Below are 27,962 nucleotides of genomic sequence, written 5' to 3' on the forward strand. Positions count from 1 at the left end.
ATGATGGGGTTTATTTTTCCTTTAAAATGTTTTGTATTGTGCGTTTCACTGAAGTTAGACGTGGGCAGTGTTAATTGGGAATAGATTTGAGTGGGATCATTCTGTGCTGAATGCGTGGCTGGGCGGCGTGTTTGCCCTCAGTCCAGCGACGAGGAGTTGTTGACACCAAATCCAGGGACCACATACATTGTGACTCCAAATCCAGGGACAAATTACATTGAGGTATCAAATCCAGGGACCCCTTACACTGAGGCAACAAATACAGGGACCAGTTACAATGACACATCAAATCCATGATGAATTACATCGTGACAGCAAATTGAGGGATTACTAATAACGTGACAACAAATCCAGGGACCAATAACACTGAGGCACCAAATCCTTGGACCACTTACACTGAGACTATAGAATTACATCAGATATATGGGATAGAAATGGGCCATTCAGACTAACCAGTCTGTGCCGGTGTTCATGCTCTGCTTGGTAATTAGAGAGCCTCAGTATGGGGAATGGCCACACTGCTGAAAGCAGCTCTAGTTAGGGGGAAAGGTGGGTAATGAATGAAGATATGATGGTGGATTCAGACGGTGACTGGTGAGGCCTGGTGACAGATTATTGTCAGAAGCCCTTTTCAAGCAGGCTGAGGATTAAATGTAACCAGCACAACAACTGTATCCGTCTGTTATTGTCCCAAAATCCACAAATCTAATGTCACTAATTGATTTTTCTGTGAGAAATGTAGAGATGTAAAAGAAGGGAGGAAATGAGGCTTGCGCAGAAACGAAGGTTCCTTGAATTAACACATTGTGAGGCTGTTTCGTGACTCGTCTGTGAGAGGTTAAAAACATGAAATGGAAAAGGGCAATTTCAGTGACACTTATATTGCCAATAGTGCTTTCTACATTAATCACTATATCCTAAGCCGAATATCATATTGACTATCCCAATCACTAATCCCAATCCTAACACATAGCCACAAACCACACCCACTAACCACTAAACCTCCATCTAAACCCAGCCCATAATCAATGCTAAGAACATAAGAAATAGGAGCAGAAGTAGGTCATCTAGCCCCTTGAATCCGCTCTGCCTTTCAATAATATCATGGCTGATCTGATCTTGGCCTCAATTCCACTTCCCTGCCCTCTCCACAGAACGCTTGACTTCCCTATCTTTCAAATATCAGTCTGTCTGCAACTTAAATATATTCAATGACCCAGCCTCCGTTGCTCTCTGGGGTAGAGAATTTCAAAGATTCACTACTCTCTGAGAGAAGAAATTCATCCTCATTTCCGGTTAAAATGGGTGACCCCTTATGCTCAGACTTTGCCACCTAGTTCTCGATTCCCCCCACAAGAGGAAACAGAGATCAGCGGGGAAGTTAAAGACCCGATAAAGGAAGTGTTTAAACAATTATTTTGATGCAAAAATTTCTGCAACGCATTTAGTAACAAATAATTATAATCAAATAACCCATCAAAATTAGCAAAGACAATTACAAAGACCAGAACATTTCAAAGGCAATATGCAGTATGTGTGGAGATCTATTAACCACATTCAAAAATCGTTAAACAATATAGAAAATAAGAGAGTTCCAGTCTTAAGCAAGATAGTTCTTTCAAGGAACGTCAAATGAGTGTAAAGTGAGACACGCCGGTTCAGTGTATGACATCCACAAGCCGTATGCTCAAACGAAACAAGCTTGGGATTTGATGTCGCAAAAGATGAATTGCGTGAGAAGTGAAATAATCTAGAGTAAGAAAAGGCCCAAAATGGAAGGGAAGGGAACATGAATTAGTCTCCCGTGCAGCGGCACGGACCCGGCCTGGATGACCATCAGCAGGTCGGGGCCATCAGAGGGAGCAGGGTGCGGCGGTGGCATTCCATTGTAGGATGGTAACGGCTGCAAAGTCACGTCGCTAATTGCAGTGCAGGCAGGCACAGCAGGAGGGGCGAAGGAGCGGCAATAGATTATAGAAGGACGTGACCGGGGCCCAGGAGAGGCATGAGTCTGGGGCCCAGAAGGGGCAAGGGCCTAGGGGCAGCATGGGCCAGCCCAAACTGGTATATGTGTGCGCTCAGTCCGTGCAGCACAGCTGGTCTCCAGTCGTCTGGGGTAATCCTTGCCACTGGACCAAGACCGAGCTCTGACAAGCCAGTGTGGTGACTGGTGTGCAAAATCCAAACACAGGCAGGTTCCACCCTTCAAGATGTAGCTCGGGATCTGGAATACTAGGTCCTTCATTAAAACACCTGTGAACTCATTCCTTTTTGGCGTGGAAGCAAATCATCCTCGCTTCCAGGGACTGCCTGTGATGATGATGATGGTTGTGGAGAAATGAAATATTGGACACCCGGTGTTTGAAACAATACTGAGACAGAACATTAATCTCCAGCTCAGGGACAGGGTTATTTGAGCAGCAGAAACAAAGTCTCAGTGCCAGAATGAACATGGTTCAGTGCCCAATGGGAGGCCTATAAATCCTGTCCCAGTCACTTAAGTAGTCTTGGGTATTTACCCAGCATTCCCCGCGATGGAGAATGTGCCGACCCCAGACTTCAGGGGACCAGTGCGCACGCGCGAGAACTGGCTGTATTTGGAGCATGCGCGGTGCGTGTAATGGCGGAGCGGCTGTGGTGAAATGTGCTCCGTAAAACAGCTCACTTTCAGCGCGGCGGAGGTGAGTAATGGACCAGCGGGGAGTCGGGGAGGCTTCATAAACACCTGGTGCCTTCCGGAAGCCCGGAATAATAACCGGAATATCGGCGCCTGCAGCCTCGAGGCTTTCTCCCGGTCACAGGCCCCGGGTAACGGCGGCCATCTTTGTAAAGGAAGACAGGGTCAGTCCTCCGCCATCTTGTTCCAGTGAGCAGCAAAGCGCATGCGCGGCCATCTTGGTAAAGTAACAGCTGAGTTATATTCTGACGCCTCGGATTTCTCACCATCTCCTAAAGGCGCTGCTCAGTGCTCAGCTTCTGGTTACATCCCAGACAATTGTAACAGGAAAGCCCCAGAGCTGTTCACTCCCTGGGTTAGAGACCCCATGTTCAGTCCCAGGGTTAGAGTCCCCATGTACAGTCCCAGGGTTCGAGTCCCATGTACAGTCCCAGGGTTAGAGTCCCCATGTACAGTCCCAGGGTTAGAGTCCCCATGTACAGTCCCAGGGTTAGAGTCCCCATGTACAGTCCCAGGGTTAGAGTCCCCATGTACAGTCCCAGGGTTAGAGTCCCCATGTTCAGTCCCAGGGTTAGAGTCCCCATGTACAGTCCCAGGGTTAGAGTCCCCATGTACAGTCCCAGGGTTAGAGTCCCATGTACAGTCCCCGGGTTAGAGTCCCCATGTACAGTCCCAGGGTTAGAGTCCCCATGTACAGTCCCAGGGTTAGAGTCCCCATGTACAGTCCCAGGTTTAGAGTCCCCATGTACAGTCCCAGGGTTAGAGTCCCCATATACAGTCACAGGGTTATTATCTCATAAGAACATAATAACCTAAGAAATAGGAGCAGGAGTGGATCATTTGTCCCCTAGATCCTGCTCTGCCATTCAATAGGATGATGGCTGATCTGATCATGGACTAACCTCCACTTACTTGCCCGCTCCATAATCCTTTAATCCCTTATCGCTCAAAAATCTGTCTACCTCTGGCTTAACTATATTCAATGACCCAGCCTCCACAGCTCTCGGGCAGAGACTTCCATAGATTTACAACCCTCTGAGCGAAGAAAGTTCTCCTCATCTCAGTTTTAAATGGGTGGCCCCTTATTCTGAGACTGTGCACCCTAGTTTTAGTTTACCCTGAGTGGAAATATCCTCTCTGGATCCACCTTGTCCAGTCCCCTCGTTATATGTTTCAATAAGATCACCTCTCATTCTTTTGAACTCCAATGTGTATCGGCCCACCCTAATCAACCTATCCTCATAAGACAATCCCCTCATCGCCAGAATTATCCTCTGAACAGCCTCCAATTCAAGTATATCCTTCCTTAAATACAGAGACCAAACTGCATGCAGTATTCTGGGTGTGGTCTCACCAATACCCTGTACAGTTGTAGCAGGACTTCTCTGCTTTATCCCCCTTGCAATAAAGGCCAATGTTCCATTTGCCTTCCTGATTACTTGCCGTACCTGCACATTAACTTTTTGTGTTTTATGCACAAACACCCTCAGGTCTCTCTGTCCTGTAGCACTTTGCAATTTTTCTCCATTTAAATTATAATTTGCTTTTCTATTATTTCCGCCAAAGTGGATAACCTCACATTTTCCCATATTATACTACATCTGACAAATTTTTGCCCACTCATTTCGCCTGTCTATATCCCTTTGCAGATTTTTCATGTTCTCGATTTGCTTTCCCACCCATCTTTGTATCATCGGCAAACTTGGCTCTATTACACTCGGTGCCTTCTTCCAAGTCATTAATATAGATTGTAAATAGTTTAGGAACGAGCACCGATACCTGCGGCACCCCACTAGTCACCATTTGCCAACCGGAAAAAGACCCATTTATCCTGACTCTCTGTTTTCTGTTAGTTAACCAATCCTCTCTCCATGCTAATATACTGCCCCCAACACTATGAGGTTTATCTTGTGCAGTAACCTCTTATGTGGTACCTTATCAAATGCCTTCTGGAAATCCAAATACACCACATCCACTGGTTCCGCCTTATCTATTCTGCTTCTTACATCATCAGAGGACTCCAGCAAATTTGTCAAACATGATTTCCCTTTCATAAAGCCATACTGACTCTGCTGGATTGAATCATGCTTTTCCAAATGTTTCGCGACTGCTTCCTTAATAATGGTCTCCAGCATTTTTCCAATGACAGATGTTAGGCCAACTGGTCTATAGTTTCCTGCTTTTTGTCTGCCTCCTTTTTTAAATAGAGGCATTACATTTTTGGTTTCCAATCTGTTGGGACCACCCCAGAATCCAGGGAATTTTGGTAGATTACAACTAATGTGTCCACCATCTTTGCAGCCACTTCTCTTAAGACCCTACGATGTAAGCCATCAGGGCAAGGTGACTTGTCTGCCTTTAGTCCCATTATTTTACCGAGTTCTACTTCATAATGAATAGTGATTGTATTAAGTTCCTGCCTCATGAAAGCCCCTTGATTATCCACTTCGGTATTACTCTCAGTGACCGAGTGTTTTACTCTAATTAAACTGATCTCAGATTGTTTCTGTTAGATATTAACTCCTGCATGGTCCCAGCAAACACTCCCACTCCCTCATCCCTCCGATGTTGCTGCAGGATAGCTTTGTGAAGATGGGCTCATGGAGAGAAACACCCTGCACGGAATGATCTCAAATTGAGCATCTCCAAGGGACAAAGCTCCCAGCTTTAATCATTCTCTGTCCTTTCCCCCCAGGCCCAGTTCCTTTGCTCAGATTCTGATAAAAGTAAATTGGGAAAAGTGCACTTTGATTTTAACAGGCTGAATTATTGCAGAGAGCTGCGCATGTGCGGTTCAGCCCCACCCCCTGTGTCAATTCCCAGTGAGCAGAAGAGCACATGCACCCTCCCCTCCCCCAGCACTGCCTGCAATCACCATTCACTCAGTGAGCAGAAGAAGATGGTTTAAAACAGCCAGGAATGGTGACACAGTAGCCCCGGGGTAAGGCAGCGAGCAGCAGCCTCCTTACAGCAGCACAGCACTTTTGGAGCGTGTCCGCAGATGGGCTCAGAGATCAGCAGTGAGTCCGGGGGGAAACAGTCTGACAGTGAGAATGTGGGGAGTTTCACAAGGTGCATCTATTGCAGGCAACAGGAGAGGAGAGTGGGAGAAGATATTTTAAAGACGGGTTATATTGTTTCGGTGAGCTGAGTTCTCCAAAACCGTGTTGCTGGTGATTGAGAGCTACATTGTTGCTCCCTCAGGTACATCATATTCTCTCCTGCATCCATATCTTAGAACTAATAATGTTCTCGTATTATTATTCTCAGAGCAAAATTATTCAACCAGCCAGAACAAATGTGATCTTTCCTCCACCCAGAACACAAGGAACAGTGCAGGCAGCTCCTTCTCACACACAGTAAGTAGATTATCACTCACAGAGCGCAGAGACACAGAACTGGCCTCAAGTCTATTGTCACAGACAGCAGAAGCTGTCAGTCCCACAGTGATCCGAAGTGACAGAGTTGCATTGTGAATCTTACAGCCACATGGAGCAGTAGAATCACATGCTGTTTCACCATTGAAACAGATCACACTGACAGGTACATTAAACACCCACACTCACTTGCCAGAAACTGGCAGGTAGAGAATAAAAGACAATCATCTATCAGAAAAAATGTCAAACAGATAGTATAAACCACATTAGCATATCAGAAGCTGATGGGTACAGAGCAAAAGCCATATTCATGTTTCAGAATCTGACAGATTCAGTATTTAAACCCCCCGAACATACCAGAAGATGACAGGTGCAGAATAAACCCCACATTCCCGTACCACAGACTGACAGATACAGTATACAACACACACCCACATATATGAAAGTGGCAGTAACAGAATAAAGTCCCCACTTGCATACCAGAGAGTGACAGGTAAAGTGTAAATCCCATGAGCACATATCGAAAAACTGAAAGGCAGTCAGTAAAGTTTTTACTTGCATCGCAGAAACTGATAGGGGCAGAATAAAACCCACACACACATATCTGAACAATGACAGGTAGAAGGCAAAATCTTCACACACATATCAGAGAAATACAGGTTAAAAGTTCAATTGATTCTCATGTTCACATACCAGAGACAAGCAGATACAGAGTAAATTCCACACTCACATAGCAGCAACTGACAGGTACAGTCTAAAACATACAATCAAGAAGCAGGAACAAATAGGTACAGTCTAACATAGCAGAAACTGAGAAGCACAGATTAAACCTGAACACACAAAAAAACCCGACAGTTACAGAAAAATACACACATTTGCATATGAGAGACTGAGAAATACAGTATAAAACCCACACTCACACATCAGAGGCTGACTTATTACAATCCATATTCCCATAACATAAATTGACATACAGTGACATGCCCAGACTCACAAACCAGTAATTGACAGGTACAAGGTAAAGAGCTCTCTTTCATTCCAGAAACTGACAGGTACAAAGGAAAGCCCACTCGCAATTAAACAGAAACTGGCAGTTATAGAGTAAGGCCCACAATCACATATCAGAACTTGACGGGTACAGAATAAAACCTAGACTCCCATAACAGAAATGGAGATACAGAGAAAGCCCCACACTCACATCGCAGACACAGATAGAAACAGAGTGAAACCCAGACTCATTTACCAGAGACCGACAGATTCAGCATAAACACTCACCTCCATAACACTAATTGACAGTTAGAAAGTAAAACCAATACTATAAGAGATTGGGGGTACACAGTAAAACAATACTAACATACTGGAGAATGACGGGTATGCAGTAGAGCTCACATTCACATCACAGAGATGGACAGATACAGCACAAAATACACACTCACTCACCAAGAATGGAAAGATACATTGAAACATTGAAAATAGGTGCAGGAGCAGGCCATTCGGCCCTTCTAGCCTGCACCACCATTCTATATGATCATGGCTCATCATGCAACTTCAGTACCCCACTCCCGCTTTCTCTCCATACCCCCTGAGCCCCTTAGCCGTAAGGGCCACATCTAACTCCCTCTTGAATAAATCCAACAAACAGTACTCCACAACTTTCTGTGGTAGAGAACTTCACAGGTTTACCACTCTGGGTGAAAAAGTTTCTCCTCATTTCAGTCCGATAAGGCTTACCCCTTATCCTTAGACTGTGACCCCTGATTCTGGACTTCCCCAACATCAGGAACATTCTTCCTGCCTCTAACCTGTCCAGTTCCGTCATAATTTTATATGTTGCTATGAGATCCCCTCTCATTCTTCTAAATTCCATTGAGTGTAAGCCTAGCCGATCCAGCCTTTCTTCATATGTCAGTACTGCCATCCCGGGAATTAGTCTGGTGAACCTTCGCTGCAGTCCCTCAATAGCAAGCACGTTCTTCCTCAGATTAAGAGACCAAAACTGCACACAATACTCAAGTTGTGGTCTCAGCAAGGCCCTGTACAATTGCAGTAAGACTTCCCTGCTCGTATACTCAAATCGCCTTGCTATGAAGGCCAGCATGCCAGTTGCTTTCTTTACTGCCTGCTGGACCTGCATGTCTACCTTCAGTGACTGATGTACCATGACACCCAGGTCTCTTTGCACCTCCCATTTTACTAATCTGTCACCATTCAGATAATCTGCCTTCCTGTTTTTGCACCCAAAGTGAATAACCTCATTTATGCACATTATACTGCATCTGCCATGCAATTGCCCATTCACCTAACCTGTCCAAGTCACCCTGCAGCCTTTTAGCATCCTACTCACAGCTCACACTGCCACCCAGCTTAGTATCATCTGCAAATTTGTAGATATTACGTTAAATTCCCTCATCTAAATAATTAATGGATGTTGTAAATTACTGAGATCCCAGCACTGAACCTTACGGCACCCCACTAGTCAATGCCTGCCATTCTGAAAAGGACACGTTTATTCCCACTCTTTGCTTCCTGTCTGCCAAGCAGTTCTCCCTCCACATCAATACATTACCCCCAATACTATGTACCTTAATTTTGCACACTAATCTCTTGTGTGGGACGTTGTCAAAAGCCTTTTTTAATTCCAAATGCACCACATCAACTGGTTCTCCCTTATCCACTCTACTAGTTACATCCACAAAAAACTCAAGAAGATTTGTCAAGCATGATTTCCCTTTCATAAATCCATGCTGACTTGGACCGATCCTGTCACTGCTTTCCAAATGCTATGCTATTACATCTTTAATAATTGATTCCAGCATTTTCCCCACCACCGATGTCAGGCTAACCGGTCTATAATTCCCTGTTTTCTCTCTCCCTCATTTTTTTAAAAGTGGGTTTACATTAGCTACCCTCCAATCCATAGGTACTGATCCAGAATCTATAGAATGTTGGAAAATGACCACCAATGCATCTACTATTTCAAGGGCCACTTCTTTAACTACTCTGGGACGCAGACTATCAGACCCTGGGGATTTATCGGCCTTCAGTCCCATCAGTTTCCCTACAACCATTTCCTGACTAATAAGGATTTCCCTCAGTTCATCTTTCCCGTTAGACCCTCGGTCCCCTAGTATTTTCGGGAGGTTATTCGTGTCTTCCTTAGTGAAGACAGAACCAAAGCATTTGTTCAATTGGTCTGCCATTTACTTGTTCCCCATTATAAATTCACCTGATTCTGACTGCAAGGGGCCGACATTAGATTTCACTAATCTTTTTCTCTTCACATATCTATAGAAGCTTTTGCAGTCAGTTTTTTATGTTCCCTGCAAGCTTACTCTCATATTCTATTTTCCCCCTCCTTATTACACCCTTAGTCCTCCTCTGCTGAATTCTAAATTGCTCCCAGTCCTCAGGTTTGCTGCTTTTTCAGGCCAATTTATGTGCCACTGTCCCTAATTTCCTTGGTTAGCCACGGTTGAGCCACCTTTCATGTTTTATTTTTACGCCAGACAGGGATGTATAATAGTTTTAATTCATCCATGTGATCTTTAAATGTCTGCCATTGCCTATCCACCATCAACCCTTTAAGTATTATTCGCCTGTTTATCCCAGCCAAATCACGTCTCATACCATCGAAGTTTCCTTCAAGTTCAGGACCCTAGTCTCTGAGTTAACTGTGTCGCTCTCCATCTTAATGAAGAATTCTACCATATTATGGTCACTCTTCCCTATGGTGCCACGCACGACTAATTGCTAATTAATCCTCTCTCGTTATACAAGACCCAGTCTAGGATGGCTGGCTCTCTAGTTGGTTCCTCGACATATTGGTCTAGAAAACCATCCCTTATACACTCCAGGAAATCCTCCTCTACAATATTGCTACCGGTTTGGTTCGCCCAATCAATATGTAGGTAAAAGTCACCTATGGTAACTGCTGTACCCTTATTGCACGCCTCCCTAATTTCCTTTTTGATGCCATCCCCAACCTCCCTACTACTGTTAGTTGGGTTTGTTTACAGACCACCAAACGTTTTCTGCCCTTTGTTGTTTCGCAGCTCGACCCATACAGATTCCACATTATCCCAGCCAATGTCCTTCCTTACTATTGCATTAACCTCCTCTTTAACCATTAACTCTACCCCACCTCCTTTTCTTTCTTCAATATTGAATACCCCTGCATATTATGTTCCCAGCCTTGGTTACCCTGGAGCCATGTCTCTGTAATCCCAATTACATCATATCCATTAACAGCTATATGTGCAGTTAATTTGTCCACCTTATTACCAATGATCCTCACTTTGAGACTCAGAGCCTTCAGGCTTGTTTTTTTAACACTCTTTATCCTTTTAGAATTATGTTGTAATGTGGCCCTTTTTGATACAGAATGAAACCCACAGGCAATTACCAGAAATTGACAGGAACAGGATAAAATCCACGCTCTCGTATCAGAAACTAACATACAGAGTAAAATCCTCATCCACATACCAGAGATGGACAGATATGAGTAAAATCCACACTCCCATACGAGACTACATTAGAAAATAAGAACATAAAAAATAGGAGCAAGAGCAGGCCATACGGCCCCTCGGGCCTGCTCCACCATTTAATACGATCGTGGCTGATCCGATCATGGACTCGGGTCCACTTTCCTGCCCACTCCCCATAACCCCTTATTCCCTTATCGGTTAAGACACTGTCTATCTCTGTCTTAAATATATTCAATGTCCCAGATTCCACAGCTCTCTGAGGCAGCGAATTCCACAGATTTACAACCCTCAGAGAAGAAATTCCTCCTCATCTCAGTTTTAAATGGAGGGCCCCTTATTCTAAGATTATGGCCCCTATTTCTAGTCTCCCCGATCAGTGAAAACATCCTCTCTGCTACCACCTTGTCAAACCCCCTAATTATCTTATACGTTTCGATAAATCACCTCTCATTCGTTCTTCTGAATTCAATGAGTAGAGGCCCAACCTCCTCAACCTTTTCTCATAAGTCAACCCCCTCATCTCCGGAAACAACTCAGTGGACTTTCTCTCAACTTCCTGCAAAGCAAGTGTATCCTTTCATAAATATGGAAACCAAAACTGCATGCAGTATTCCAGGTGTGGCCTCACCAATACCCTGTGTAACTGTAGCAAGACTTCCCTGCTTTTATACTCCAGCCCCTTTGCAATAAAGGCCAAGATTGCATTGGCCTTCCTGATCACTTGCTGCACCTGCATACTAACCTTTTGTGTTTCATGCACAAGTACCCCCAGGTCCCGTTGTACTGCTGCACTTTGCAATCTCTCTCCATTTAAATAATAACTTGCTCTTTGATTTTTTTCTGCCATAATGCATGACCTCACACTTTCCAACATTATACTCCATCTGCCAAATTTTTGCCCACTCACTTAGCCTGTCTATGTCCTTTTACAGATTATTTGTGTCCTCCTCACACGTTGCTTTTCCTTCCATCTTCATATCGTCAGCAAACTTGGCTACGTTAAAGTCGGTCCCTTCTTCCAAGTCGTTAATATAGATTGTTAATAGCTGGGGTCCCAGCACTGATCCCTGCGGCACCCCACTAGTCACTGATTGCCAACCCAAGAATGAACCATTTACCCCAACTCTCTGTTTTCTGTTAGTTAGCCAATCCTCTATCCATGCTAATATATTACCCCCAGCCCCGTGAACTTTTATCTTGTGCAGTAACCTTTTATGTGGCATATTGTCAAATGTCTTCTGGGAATCCAAATACAAAAGACCCACTTTATCCACCCTGTTCATTACATGCTCAAAGAATTCTAGCAAATTTGTCAAACTTAACTTCCCCTTCATAAATCCATGCTGACTCTGCCTGACCGAATTATGCTTTTCCAAATGTCGTGCTATTGATTCTTTAAAAATGAACTCTTCAACATTTTCCCAACCACAGATGTTAGGCTAGCTGGTCTATTGTTTCCTGCTTTTTGTCTGCCTCCTTTTTAACCGAGTGCGGCTCTCAGTCCCCGGGCAACACCGAGTGCGGCTCCCGGGCCCCGGGCAACACTGAGTGCGGCTCTCGGGCCCCGGGCAGAACCGAGTTCGGCTCTCAGTCACCGGGCAACACCGAGTGCGGCTCCCGGGCCCCGGGCAACACCGAGTGCGGCTCCCGGGCCCCGGGCAACACCGAGTGTGGCTCTCAGTCCCCGGACAACACCGAGTGCGGCTCTCAGTCCCCGGGCAACACCGAGTGCGGCTCCCGGGCCCCGGGCAACACCGAGTGTGGCTCTCGGGCCCCGGGCAACACCGAGTGTGGCTCTCATTCCTCGGGCAACACCGATTGTGGCTCTCAGTCCCCGGGCAACACCGAGTGAGGCTCTCGGTCCCCGGACAACACCGAGTGCGGCTCTCGGTCCCCGGGCAATGCCAAGCGCGGCTCTCGGGCCCCGAGTCAGAGCCACCGGGCCCGGCCCCAGCAACCCCCGGGGGCAGCACCTCCCCCACACCAGGCAAACAACAACTTACATTTATACAGCAGGCCCAGCAATTCCCAGCCGCTCTGTATCAGGGTGGGCGCTGGATGTGGAAGTCACTCACTGGCCTCCTGTGTGGGTCTGTTTGTTACATCAGTTTGAGCTGGATGGAGAGCGGGGAGAAGCTGCTGGGTATCACCCCCAGTAATTCTGGGCCCAGTGGGAACAACAATTTCCCATGTGGGCCTGTCGAGGGAGTGTGTTCCCTTCCCTGAAGGACAGCAGTGACCCAGATGTGTTTTTACGACAATCCGGCAGCTTTCATGGTCACTTTTTTCTAGTGCCGGCCCCACAAATGACCAGATTCATTAAGCTCAATTTCACAACCTGCCTTTGTGTTTTTGTGGGTTCTCTCTCACACTCACTTTTTCCTGTTTAAAATTCACTTTACAGGGTGTTAAAAGGGGAGGATTTGTAGACTGGAAGCTCAAACCAAACATCACCTCAAGATCTTGCAGTCACTCGGTACATCGGGACTGGAATATCATCAGCTTTTGACCATGGAAGCAGAAGGCACCGTTCACAGTGGGGAGAAACGGTACACGTGCTCTGTGTGTGGTCAAGGCTTCAGCCGATCGTCCAACCTGGAGAGACACAAGTGCAGTCCCACTGGGGAGAAACCAATTAAATGTGGGGATTGTGGGAAACGTTTCAACTGCCCGTCCCAGCTGGAAACACATCGACGAGTTCACACTGGGGAGAGGCCGTTCACCTGCTCCAACTGTGGGAAGGGATTCATTCAGTCATCCGACCTGCTGATACACCAGCGAGTTCACACTGGGGAGAGACCGTTCACCTGCTCCGAGTGTGGGAAGAGATTCGCTACATCATCCCACCTGCTGAAACACCAGCGAGTTCACACTGGGGAGAGGCCATTCACCTGCTCCGAGTGTGGGAAGGGATTCATTCAGTTATCCCACCTACTGATACACCAGCGAGTTCACACTGGGGAGAGGCCGTTCACCTGCTCCGACTGTGGGAAGGGATTCACTGCATCATCCAGCCTGCTGATACACCAGCGAGTTCACACTGGAGAGAGACCGTTCACCTGCTCCGAGTGTGGGAAGGGATTCGCTGTATCATCCAGCCTGCTGATACATCAGGGAGTTCACACTGGGGAGAGGCCATTCACCTGCTCCGAGTGTGGGAAGAGATTCACTGCATCATCCAGCCTGCTGATACACCAGCGAGTTCACACTGGGGAGAGGCCGTTCACCTGTTCTGACTGTGGGAAGGAATTCACTGCATCATCCCACCTGCTGAAACACCAGCGACTTCACACTGGGGAGAGACCTTTTAAATGTTCTGAGTGTGGGAAGGGATTTACTCGGTCATCCCACCTGCTGACACACCAGCGAGTTCACACTGGGGAGAGACCTTTTAAATGTTCTGAGTGTGGGAAGGGATTCACTCAGTTATCCCACCTGCTGACACACCAGCGAGTTCACACTGGGGAGAGGCCGTTCACCTGCTCTGAGTGTGGGAAGGGATTCTCTCTGTCAGGCAACCTGCTGAGACACCAGCGAGTTCACAAGTGACTGCAGGGGTTGGATTCTGTTGTTATTGCTGCTGGTAATCACATCCTGGACTAAATTGTGTTAATTCTGATAGTTGGGGTTTATAAATCCTGTAACGCTGATGTTAATAACTCCTGTAACTGGATTGGAGTTTAATATTTGGGATATAGACACACAAATTAGTGTTGCTTTCAACACATTGCTGTGGATTTTTGTCTTTACCACCTGAGTGTTTCGCATCACCTGATTGGAGCTGAGAAAGGACATTCTGTGGGGAGGATTTTACAGGGGGAACAGAACTTCAGCCTGGACACAGTCCTTCAGGGCCACACAGAGATCACCTCATTCTTTTGAACTCCAATGTGTCTAGGTCCAACCTAATCAACCTATCGTCATAAGTCAACCCCCTCATCTCTGGAATCAACTCTGGAATCTGCAGCAGACATGAGCAAGGACTTGAGGCTTATTAAATGACACATATTTCATTACAGACAAGGTTAGACTGGGAGAAATGTTCAGTTAGAACATGAGAACATAATAAATAGGAGCTGGAGTAGGCCATTTGACCCCTCGGGCCTGCTCCGCCATTCAATAAGATCATGGCTGATCTGATCATGGACTCAGTTCCACTTCCCTGCCCACTGCCCATAATCCTTTACTCCCTTAATCGCTCAAAGATCTGTCTATGTTTCCGCCTGAAATATATTCAAAGACCCAGCCTCCACAGCTCACCTGGGCAGAGAATTCCACAGATTTACAACCCTCAGAGAAGAAATTCCTCATCTCAGTTTTAATTGGGTGGCCCCTTATTCTAAGACTATGTCTCCTTCTTTTACTTTCCCCTATGAGTGGAAATATCCTCTCAGCATCCACCTTGTCGAACCCCCTTATTATCTTATGTTTCGATAAAATCACCTCTCATTCTTCTGCACTCCAATGTGTTTAGGCCCAATCTACTCAACCTATTTTCATAAGTCAATCCCCTCATCTCCAGAATCAACCGAGTGAACCATCTCCGAACAGCCTCCAATGCAGATATATCCTTTTGTAAATATGGAGACCAAAATACAGAGTCTATTACAGGCAAAATGCCAATCAAACCAGCAACACACTGGCACCTTAACAGTGTGTCATTGGCCTATAGGCTTTTCTTTAATAGATTTGCTGAGTGGATATAAACTTAAACCAGGTTTGCAGGCGTGATGCTCTATTCACATATTGAAGGTAGAAGAGATGCTGTGGGACACATGCTAAGTCCAGTAGCTGAAAGTGATTAACAGACTGGGTTAGGTGTTTAGTGATTCCAGGCGTGTTATCAATACCAGCAAAATCGAGGCCCATGGAATAACGGGGACAATGGCAGCATGGATATGAAAGTGGCTAAGTGACACAAACAGAGTCGTGGTGAATGGTTGTTTTTCAGACTGGAGGAAGTGGTGTTCCCCAGGGGTCGGTATTGGGTCCACTGCTTTTTTTGATCTATATTAATGACCTATGTACAGGGCACAATTTCCAAATCTACAGCTCACACAAAACTTGGAAGTACAGTGAACCGTGAGGAGGTAGTGATAGACTTCGAACCCCCTTATTATCTTATGTTTCGACAAAATCACCTCTCATTCTTCTGCACTCCAATGTGTTTAGGCCCACTAGCTTCCACTCTAAAAATGAGTCCTTTGGTGGCTGAACAGCCCACCCATTACACCAGCGTGTCTATGTGGCAGATGAAATTTAACGTCGAAATGTTCAAAAGTGATACATCTTTGTCGGAAGAAAGAGGAGAGGAAATATAAGCTAAAGGGTACAATTGTAAAGGGGTGCGTGAACAGAGAGACCCAGGAGTATGTGTGCACCAATCACTGAGGGTGGCAGTGCTGGTTGAGAAAGTGGTTACAAAGACTTACGGGATCCTATTTTTCATGAATAGAGGTATAGAGTACAGAAGTGTGGATATTATGTTGAACCTGCATAAAACACTGGTTCGGCCTCAACTGGAGTATTGTGTGCAGTTCTGGGTCGTCATCATCATCATAGGCAGTCCCTCGAATCGAGGAAGACATGCTTCCACTCTAAAAATGAGTCCTTTGGTGGCTGAACAGTCCCTGTCACAGGTGGGACAGATAGTCGTTGAGGGAAGGGGTGGGTGGGACAGGTTGCCGCACGCCCTTTTTGATGCCACGGTTGATTTCTGCATGCTCTCGGCGATGAGACTCGGGGTGCTCAGCGCCCTCCCGGATGCTCTTCCTCCACTTAGGGCGGTCTTTAGCCAGGGACTCCCAGGTGTATCAGGGAGGCTTTGATGGTGTCCTTGTAACATTTCATCAGCCACACCTTTGGCTCGTTTGCTGTGAAGGAGTTCTGAGTAGAGTGCTTGCTTTGGGTGTCTCGTGTCTGGCATGCGAACAATGTGGCCTGCCCAGCGGAGCTGATCAAATGTGGTCAGTGCTTCAATGCTGCAGATGTTGGCCTGGTCGATGACGCTAACGTTTGTGTGTCTGTCCTCCCAGGTAATTTGTATGATCTTGCGGAGACATCGTTATTGGTATTTCTCCAGCAACTTGAGGTGTCTACTGTACATAGTCCATGTCTCTCAGCCATACAGGAGGGTGGGTATTACAACAGCCCTGTAGACCATGTGCTTGGTTGTAGATTTGAGGACGTGGTCTTCAAAGACACTTTTCCTCAAACGGCCGAAGGCTGCACTGGAGGCGGTGTTGAATCTTGTCGTCAATGTCTGCTCTTGCTGACAAATGGTTCCTGAGGTATGGGAAATGGTTCACACTGTCCAGGGCCGTGCCATGGATTTTGATGACTACGGGGGAGTGGGTGAAGTGGGGAGTGCTATGTGGCGAGGACAGGCTGGTGGAGGACCTTTCTCTTATGGATGTTTAGTGTAAAGCCTATGCTTTCGTAACGTCAGTAAATACGTCGACTATGACTTGAAGTTCAGCCTCTATATGTGCGCAGACACAGGTATTATCCCCGTACGGTAGCTCAACGACAGAGATTGAGGTGGTCTTGGACCTGGCCTGGAGACGACGAAGGTTGAACAGGTTCCCACTGGTTCTGCAGTATAGTTCCACTCCAGCGGGGAGCTTATTGACTGAACTGGAGCAATTCTGGCTACCACATTTTAGTAAGCATGCGAAGGCCTTTTAAGAGCGTGCAGAAAAGATTTACGAGAATGAATCCAGGGATGAGGGACTTCAATTACGTGGATAGTCTGGAGAAGTTGAGGTTGTTCTCAGAACAGAGAAGATTGAGAGGAGATTTGACAGAGGTGTTCAAAATCATTAGAGGTCTGGTCAGAGTAGCTGGAGTGGGATTAGCAGAAGCTCTTGCAGATAGCCAACATAGGCTCGACGGGTAAATGGCCTTCCATTTTGTAACCAGTCTCTGATTCTATGAAGAAGAAAAATGTGTTGCCCAGGATGCTCCATCTCCCGGGCACTGGGACCCAGTTGGGAACAGAGACTCTGAAGCCCCGCCCACTCTCTGATCCTGAACGAAGATGGCCACGCATGCGCCCTGATCCCGCCCTGTGCAAGATGGCGGCCAGTGACACCGCTCACCCGGGGCCTGTCACCACGGGGCCTGTGGGCTCTAATTCGGGGCCTGAGATTTATTCTGTATCTAAGCCGTGCTGTACCTGCTCTGGTAGTGTTAAATGGGACAGTGTAGATGAAGCATTTTAATACATACGAAAAATGACGGACAGGTAAAGACCATCTGGTCCATCAAGCCTGTCCCACACAATTGCGATATATTACAGCGTATACACTCCACTCCACCCGAATCCATGTGATCTCCTGGGAGAGGCAAAAATACAGATTTAAAATAAACCTAGGACAATTTGGGAAAATAAAATCTGGGAAATTCCTCTCCAACCCAAGTGATGGAAACTAGTCCAGGAGATCACTCTGGCCATGAAACTCCCTGCAGTACCTACCTTCTGTAAGTGTTAATCTCCGCCGCAGCCAGAAACAAATCCAGCTTTTACTTGAAGGAATTCAATGAGTCTGTATCCACCACATGAGAGGGCAGCTTGTTCCAGAGGTCTACTGTTCTCTGGGAAAAGAACCACCTCCTGATGTCTAACCTAGATCTAGCCTTGTACAACTGAAATTTGTGTCCCCTGGTCCTGCCTAACCTATTTAAGTGAAATAAACAGTCAGCTGGAACACTCTCTTTCACTTTCATTATCTTATAAACCGCAATCATATCGCCCTAAGTCTACGCTGCTCTAAGGTAAAGAGTCCCAACTCTTTTAACCCATCTTGATAACTAAGATCCTTTAGACTTGGAATTAGTCGAGTGACCCTTTCCAGAACCTCAATATCACCCACCATGTGAGGAGACCAAAACTGGACACAGTATTCCAAGTGTGGCCTGACTAAGGTCTTGTACTCGAACAAAACAGTACTCCTCGTCTTATACTGAATTGTCCTATGGATACACCCCAGCACCCTATTTGCTCTAACTGTCGCTGCACTGCATTGCTCGTGTACCTTTAAGGGTGTATTCACTAGAATGTCTAAATCTCTTTCTATCTCCACCATCTTTAATGCCTTTCCCTGGAGGGTGTATGAATGTTGAGCATTTGCCCTGCCCACATGCATAACACTGAACTTATCTAAGTTATACATCATTTTCCAGTTGTTAGTGTTAGTTTTTATCAGAAGAATCACTCAACACTCAGAGTCGGTTCCAACGCCAGTGCGGCCTTTAATTACGCCAGCGGGGAGGAAATCACAAGACTGAGTCCAGGCTTCTCTCCGCTGAACAAAGGGTTTCATGGATCTTTATAGGTTTTACAACAGTTTACTACAGTTACATACAACAGTTTACTACAGTTACATTAGACCAATAGCGTTAGTCTCTAAACGTAAAGTGGCTCATGTGTTGCCAAGAGATGTGTTGCGAAGGGGTGTGTTGCTAGGGATGACTCATGTGTCTTGTAACATGGCCTGGGCTTCTCTTATCTTACTGTCCTTGGATGCTGGAATTGGGTAGCCTCCTTATCCCCATCCAGCTACAGAGCCGTATTGTTACTAGAACATTTGGTCCTGAGGTATGCTGATTAGAGACACCTGCAGAGCTTGCATGCTGGTCCTGTGTGTGGGAAACAACAAGTATCAGTCTCCAGGAATGCAGTCTATTTCAGCTAACAGAAATCCCTTGAGGCTTCACTGGTTACCATTTTATGGTACAAGTTACATGTTACATATTTAATTCTAACCTTATCCTACAGGTGCCGTTGCCCGAGGGTGCCTAATACCTACAACACAGTCATGAGGCCAGTGTCCCAACACTTCAACATCTGCCTGAATCAGACGAGCCACTTCTACAGTTCGAGCACTCGCACAGATCTTGGTATCATTTCAAAATTGTGCCCCAACCCCAAAATCCAGATCATTAATAAAAATAGGGAAAAGCAATGGTCCCAACACTGATCCCTGCAGGACACCACTGGTGACTGGTCTCCAAACAGATCCATATCCATCAAAAACTGCTCTTTACCTACATCCTGCCGGCCAGTTCTGTATCCACTTCAATATATTTCACTAATACCAGAGACTCCGATCTTAGAGAAGCCTCTTGTGCGATACCTTATCAAAAGGTTTTTGGAAATCTAAGCAGACAATGTTTACTGGGCTTCCCTCATCCACCAACATTGTAACTTCTTCAAAAAAAACAATTAGAGTTGTGAGACATGAACTCTTTATGAAGCCATGTTGGCTTTCCCTAATATGTCCCTCCCTATCCAAGTATTCATATATTGCATCCCTTATGATTCTTTCAAGCATCTTACCTATTACTGATATTAAACTGATGGGCCTATAGTTACCCAGGTGTGCATTGTCACATTGTTTTAAAAATGGGGACTACTTTAGCCTCCTTCCTATCTGTAAGGCCCATTCCAGAGTGCAGTGAGCTATTAAACATACAGGCCAGGGGCTCACACAGCACATGTCCCATCTCCCGGAGGGGCTCACACAGCACATATCCCATCTCCCGGAGGACCCTCACACAGCACATGTCCCATCTCCCGGAGGACCCTCACACAGCACATGTCCCATCTCCCGGAGGGGCTCACACAGCACATGTCCCATCTCCCGGAGGACCCTCACACAGCACATGTCGCATCTCCCGGAGGGGCTCACACAGCACATGTCCCATCTCCGGGAGAGGCTCACACAGCACATGTCCCATCTCCCAGTGGACCCTCACACATCACATGTCCCATCTCCCGGAGGGGCTCACACAGCACATGTCCCATCTCCCGGAGGGGCTCACACAGCACATGTCCCATCTCCCGGAGGACCCTCACACAGCACATGTCCCACCTCCCGGAGGACCCTCACACAGCACATGTCCCATCTCCCGGAGGGGCTCACACAGCACATGTCCCATCTCCCGGAGGACCCTCACACAGCACATGTCCCATCTCCCGGAGGACCCTCACACAGCACATGTCCCATCTCCTGGAGGACCCTCGCACAGCACATGTCCATCTCCCGGAGGACCCTCACACAGCACATTTCCATCTCCCGGAGGACCCTCACACAACACATGTCCCATCTCCCGGAGGACCCTCACACAACACATGTCCATCTCCCGGAGGGGCTCACACAGCACATGTCAAATCAACTGGAGGGGCTCACACAGCACATGTCCCATCTCCCGGAGGGGCTCACACAGCACATGTCCCATCTCCTGGAGGGGCTCACACAGCACATGTCCCATCTCCCGGAGAACCCTCACACAGCACATGTCCCATCTCCCGGAGGACCCTCACTCAGCACATGTCCCATCTCCCTAAGGACCCTCAGACAGCACATGTCCCATCTCCCGGAGGACCCTCACACAGCACATGTCCCATCTCCCGGAGGGGCTTACACAGCACATGTCCCATCTCCCGGAGGGGCTCACACAGCACATGTCCCATCTTCCGGAGGACCCTCACACAGCACATGTCCCATCTCCCGGAGGATCCTCACACAGCACAAGTCCCATCTCCCGGAGGGTTTCACAGAGCACATGTCGCATCTCCCGGAGGGGCTCACACAGCACATGTCCCATCTCCCGGAGGACCCTCACACAGCACATGACCCATCTCCCAGAGGGGCTCACACAGCACATGTCTCATCTCCCGGAGAACCCTCACACAGCACACGTCCCATCTCCCGGAGGATCCTCACACAGCACATGTCCCATCTCCCGGAGGACCCTCACACAGCACACGTCACATCTCCCGGAGGACCCTCACACAGCACATGTCCCATCTCCCGGTGGACCCTTACACAGCACATGTCCCATCTCCCGGAGGGGCTCACACAGCACATGACCCATCTCCCAGAGGGGCTCACACAGCACATGTCTCATCTCCCGGAGAACCCTCACACAGCACATGTCCCATCTCCCGGAGGATCCTCACACAGCACATGTCCCATCTCCCGGAGGACCCTCACACAGCACACGTCACATCTCCCGGAGGACCCTCACACAGCACATGTCCCATCTCCCGGTGGACCCTCACACAGCACATGTCCCATCTCCCGGAGGGGCTCACACAGCACATGTCCCATTTCCCGGAGGATCCTCACACAGCACATGTCCCATCTCCCGGAGGACCCTCACACAGCACATGTCCCATCTCCCGGAGGACCCTCACACAGCACATGTCCTATCTCCCGGAGGACCCTCACACAACACAAGTCCCATCTCCCGGAGGACCCTCACACAGCACATGTCCCATCTCCCGGAGGATCCTCACACAGCACATGTCCTATCTCCCGGAGGATCCTCACACAGCACATGTCCTATCTCCCGGAGGACCCTCACACAGCACATGTCCCATCTCCCGGAGGGGCTCACACAGCACATGTCCTATCTCCCGGAGGATCCTCACACAGCACATGTCCTATCTCCCGGAGGACCCTCACACAGCACATGCCCCATCTCCCGGATGATCCTCATACAGCACATGTCCCATCTCCTGGAGGACCCTCACACAGCACATGTCCCATCTCCCGGAGGATCCTCACACAGCACATGTCCCATTTCCCGGAGGACCCTCACACAACACAAGTCCCATCTCCCGGAGGAGCTCACACAGCACATGTCCCATCTCCCGGAGGACCCTCGCACAGCACATGTCCCATCTCTCGGAGGGGCTCACACAGCACATGTCCCATCTCCTGGAGAACCCTCACACAGCACATGTCCCATGTCCAGGAGGACCTTCGGCTGGCTACTCTATGTATTTTTAAGTTCTTACTTTTTTTCTAAAGCAATATTCTTATCTATGTTAATGTTACTGAGGAAAACTAGTGTTATTAAATTCTAATATTTTTGCATGATCTTCAAGGGTGAAGACTCATCAAAGTGCTGATTAATATTTCCACCATACTCAGTGAGTCCTTTGTAACCTGTCCTTGAACACCCTTCAGTGGCCCAACACAGTCTTTGATAGTTCTCTGACTCTTTACATAAATAAAAAAGGCTCTTCCCATGACTGCCACAGTTGCCTACAATTCTTTTTTCCAAATAACCTTTTTGCTGATCGAATAGCCGCTTCCGTTTTCTTTGTATTCAACGCTATTTATTTGTGTGTTAAATTTCTTTAATTTATAGAGACATTTCTGTTTACATGTTATTTGTCTTTGCACAGAGCCAGTCAGCTACCTTGGCTTTTTCTTACCACATTTCCATCTTTAGATTTTGGCTACGTTAGTTTTCCACATTTTAATTCTGAAATACGTTCCATTTGTATTCAACATCGGTCACATCACCACCGAGTTGGATTGGCCAATTTACCTGTTGCAAGTCCTCTGCCATTTTGGAGAAGTTTGCCCTTCTGAAATTCGGTGCGAGTTGCAGGTTCTCAGTCACTTTGGTTCTCCTGGCCAATTGGGACCCTACAATGTGATTACTGTTGCCCAGATGTTCCCCCACACGGAGACCTGATAGGAGGTCAGGCTCACTACTAAACACCACATCCAATATATAATTTTCCCAAGTTACTTCATTAACATGTTGAGTCAGGAAACATTCCTGTATATTTTCAATAAATAAGAACAGAAGAAATAGGAGCAGGAGTAGGCCATAAGGCCTCTTGAACCTGCTCCTCCGTTCAATAAGATCATGGCTGATGCGATCATGGACTCAGCTCCACTTCCCTGCCCGCTCCCCATAACCCCTTAACCCCTTATCGTTTAAATAAATTTAAGACAGAAATAGACAGTTTCTTAATGTCCTAACTTCCACAGCTCTCTGAGGCAACGAATTCAACAGATTCACAACCGTTTGAGAGCAGAAATTTCTCGTCATCTCAGTTCTAAATGGGCGGCCCCTTATTCTAACATCAAGCCATCTAGTTATAGTCTCCCCCATCAGTGGAAACATCTTCTCTGCATCCACCTTGTCCAGTCCTGTCATAATCTTATATGTTTCTATAAGATCAAATCTCATTCATAGAACCATAGAAAATCGGTGCAGGAGTAGGCCATTCGGCCCTTCCAGCCTGCACCACCATTCAATAAGATCATGGCTGATCACTCCCTCAGTATCCCTTTCCTGCTTTCTCTCCATACCCCTTGATCCCCTTAGCCGCAAGGGCCATGTCTAACTCCCTCTTGAATATATCCAATGAACTGGCATCAACTGTCTGCGGCAGGGAATTCCACAGGTTAACAACTCACTGAGTGAAGAAGTTTCTCCTCATCTCAGTCCTAAATGGCCTACCCCTTATCCTAAGACTGTGTCCCCTGGTTCTGGACTTCCCCAACATTGGGAACATTCTTCCCGCATCTATCCTGTCCTGTCAGAATCTTTTATGTTTCTATGAGATCGCCTCTCATCCTTCTAAATTCCAATGTATAAAGGCCCAGGTGATTCAGTCTCTCCTCATTTGTCAGTCCTGCCATCCCGGGAATCAGTCTGGTGAATCTTCGCTGCACTCCCTCAATAGCAAGAAAGTCCTTCCTCAGATTAGGAGACCAAAGCTGAACACAATATTCCAGGTGAGGCCTCACCAAGAGCCTGTATAACTTGCTCCTATACTCAAATCCACTAGCAATGAAGGCCAACATTCCATTTGTCTTCTTCACCACCTGCTGAACCTGCATGCCAACTTTCAATGACTGATGAACCATGACACCCAGGTCTCGTTGCACCTCCCCTTTTCCTAATCTGCCACCATTCAAATAATATTGTCATCGCGTTTTTGCCCCCAAAGTGGATAACCTCACATTTATCCACATTATACTGCATCTGCCATGCATTGGCCCACTACCTAACCTGTCCAAGTCAACCTGCAGTCTTTTAGCGTCCCCCTCACCGCTCACACTGCCACCCACTTTAGTGTCATCTGCAAACTTGGAGATATTACATTCAATTCCTTCATCCAAATCATTGATGTATGTTGTAAAGAGCTGGGATCCCAGCATTGAGCCCTGCGGCACTCCACTGGTCACTGCCTGCCATTTAGAAAGGGACCCGTTTATCCCGACTCTCTGCTTCCTGTCTGCCAACCAGTTCTCTATCCACGTCAGTATATTACCCCCAATACCATGTGCTTTAATTTTGCACACCAATCTCTTGTGTGGGACTTTGTCAAAAACCTTTTGAAAGGCCAAATACATGACTTCCACTGGTTCTCCTTGTCCACTCTACTAGTTACATCCTCAAAAAATTGCAGAAGATTTGTCAAGCATGATTTCCCCTTCATAAATCCATGCTGACTTGGACCGATCCTGTCACTGTGTTCCAAATGTGCTGCTATTTAATCTTTAATAATTGATTCCAACAATTTCCCCACTACTGATGTCAGGCTAACCAGTCTATAATTACCCGCTTTCCCTCTCCCTCCCTTTTTAAAAAGTGTTGTTACATTAGCTACCCTCCAGTCCATAGGAACTGATCCAAAGTCGATAGACTGTTGGAAAATGATCACCAATGAATCTACTATTTCTAGGGCCACTTCCTTAAGTACTCTGGGTTGCAGACTATCAGGCCCCGGGGATTTATCGGACTTCAATCCTATCAATTTCCCTAAAACAATGTCCAACCTTATATGGATATCCTTCAGTTCTCACTGGCACTCTGTCCCCTAGTACTTCCAGAAGGTTATTTGTGTCTTCCTTCGTGAAGACAGAACCGCATTATTTGTTCAATTGGTATGCCATTTCTTTGTTCCTCATTATAAATTCACCTGAATCCGACTGCAAGGGACCTACGTTTGTCTTCACTAATCTTTTTCTCTTCACATATCTATATAAGCTTTTGCATTCAGTTTTTATGTTCCCAGCAAGATTCTTCTCATACTCAATTTCCCCCTCTTAATTATACCCTTTGTCCTCCTCTGCTGAATACTAAATTTCTCCCAGTCCTCAGGTTTGCTGCTTTTTCTGGCCAATTTATAAGCCGCTATCTTGGATTTAACACTATCCTTATTTTCCTTTGTTAGCCACAGTTGAGCCACCTTCCCAGTTTTATTTTTACTCCAGACAGGGATGTACAATTGCTGAATTCATCCATGTGATCTTTAAATGTTTGTCATTGCCCATCCACCGTCAAACCTTTAAGTAACATTTGCCAGTCTATTCAAGCCAATTCACACATCAAACCATCAAAGTTACCTTTCCTTAAGTTCAGGACCTTAGTTTCTGAATTAAGTGTGTCACTCTTCATCATAATAAAGAATTCTACCATATTATGGTCACTCTTCCCCAAGGGGCCTCGCCCAACAAGATTGCTAATTAGTCCCTTCTCATTACATGTCACCCAGTCTAGGATGGTCAGCTCCCTCGTTGGTTCCTCGACATATTGGCCAAGAAAACTATCCCCAATACACTCCAGGAAATCCTCCTCCACCGCATTGCTACCAGTTTGGTTAGCCCAATCTATATGTAGATTAATGTCGCCCATGATAACTGCTGTATCTTTATTGCATGCATCCCTAATTTCTTGTTTGAAGCTCTCCCCAACCTCACTACTATGGTTTGGTGCTCTGTACACAATTCCCTCTAGTGTTTTCTGCCTTTCCGTATTCCGTAGCTCCACACATACCGATTCCACATCATCAAAGCAAATGTCCTTTCTTACTATTGCATTAATTTCCTCTTTACTTAACAATGCCACCCTGCCTCCTTTTCCTTTCTGTCTACCCTTCCTAAATGTTGAATACCCCTGAATGTTGAGTTCCCAGCCTTGGTCACCCTGAAGCCATGTCTCCGTGATGCCAATTACTTCATACCAGTTAATTGCTATCTGCGCAGTTAATTTGTCCACCTTATTCCGAATACTCCTCGCATTGAGGCACAGAGCCTTCAGGCTAGTCTTTCTAACACACTTTGCCCCTTTAGAATGTTGCTGTAATGTGGCCCTTTTTGCCTTAGGTTTCTCTGCCCTCCACTTTTACTTTTCTTCTTTCTATCTATCTTTTGCTTCTGCCCCCATTCTACTTCTCTGTCTCCCTGCATAGGTTCCCATCCCCCTGCCATATTAATTTAACTCCTCCCCAACAGCATGAGCAAACACTTCCCCTGTGACATTGGTTCAAGCCCTGCCCAGGTGCAAACCGTCCAGTTTGTACTGGTCCCACCTCCTCCAGAACCGGTTCCAATGTCCCAGGAATTTGAATCCCTCCCGTTTGTACCACTCCTCAAGCCACATATTCATCTGAGCTTTTCTGAGATTCCTACTCTGACTAGCACGTGGCATGTGGCACTGGTAGCAATCTTGAGATTACTACTTTTGAGGGAGCATTATTCTGTATTTAACCCATGTTGTACCTGTACAGGGAGTGTTTGATGGGACAATGTAGAGGGAGCTTTATTCTGTATCTAACCCATGTTTAACCTGTACTGGAAGTATTTGATGGGTTAGTGTAGAGGAAGCCTTACTATGTTTGTAACCCATGTGGTAGGTGTCCTGAGATTGTTTCATGGGACATTGTAGACGGAGCTTCACTCCGCATGTAACCTCTGCTGTATGTGTTTGGGAATGTTTGATGGGACAGTGTAGAGGGAGCTTTACTCTGCACCTAACCCGTGCTGTACCTGCCCTGGGATTGTTTGATGGGACAGTGTAGAGGGAGCTTTACTCTGTATCTAACCCCCTGTACCTGCCCTGGGAGTGTTTGATGGGACAGTGTAGAGGGAGCTTTACTCTGTTTCTAACCCTTGATGTACCTGTCCTGGTAATTGGACCGTGCAGAGGGAGCTTTACTCTGTATCCAACCCATGCTGTATTTGCCCCTGGGAGTGTTTAGTTGGACATGGCAGAAGGAGCTTTCCTCTATATCCAACGCGTGGTGTACCTGCCTGAGTGTTTGATGGGACAGTGTCGAGGGAGCTTTACTCTGTATCTAACCCGTGTTGTACCTGCCTGGGAGTGTTTGATGGGACAGTGTAGAGGGAGTTTTACTCTGTATATAACCCGTGCTGTACCTGCTCTGGGAGTGGTGAAGTGAACCTAGCTGTGTCCATTCTCATTCTTGTTGAAGATGTTGGATCTTCTCCCCATGTTTGGACCTTCAGCCATGGCGGTGACAGACGTTCCCAGGTTCTGATGCTCCATAATAAATATATTAATGGGAGGGTTAGAGGGAAATATTTAAATGGGAAGGAGGACATTGCCTTGGTAAACATGATACCCAGTCCCTCCTCCCCCACCAGTACAACAGCGGTTTGCTCTGGGATCGAGCATTTCCCGAATGTTACGATGAACTCTCCACATCAGGTGTGACACAGACAGCTGCCCAGTAAATCCAGTGAGTCCCACTCATCTCCACAACCTAGTTCCAGACGGGCTCCCGTCGGCCGAGACTTCGCACTGGGAGCGACCATTGGTGAGATTTATTCACAGTGTAGGCCCAAACCATTATTCCCA

At 46.8% G+C, this 27,962-nt stretch overlaps 1 long non-coding RNA gene across 1 annotated transcript; it reads right to left on the reverse strand.

Annotated features, from left to right (window-relative positions):
* Positions 1–18,767: 18,767 nt before the first annotated feature.
* Positions 18,768–27,641, reverse strand: LOC139249577 (uncharacterized). The gene is made up of 2 exons (XR_011591218.1): positions 27,521–27,641; positions 18,768–19,178 (listed from the first exon to the last, which is right to left on the reverse strand). It is a non-coding gene; the product is annotated as an uncharacterized lncRNA (long non-coding RNA).
* Between the last annotated feature and the right edge of the window lie 321 nt (positions 27,642–27,962).

Source organism: Pristiophorus japonicus, unplaced genomic scaffold, assembly GCF_044704955.1.
Source record: "Pristiophorus japonicus isolate sPriJap1 unplaced genomic scaffold, sPriJap1.hap1 HAP1_SCAFFOLD_327, whole genome shotgun sequence".
NCBI lineage: Eukaryota > Metazoa > Chordata > Chondrichthyes > Pristiophoridae > Pristiophorus > Pristiophorus japonicus.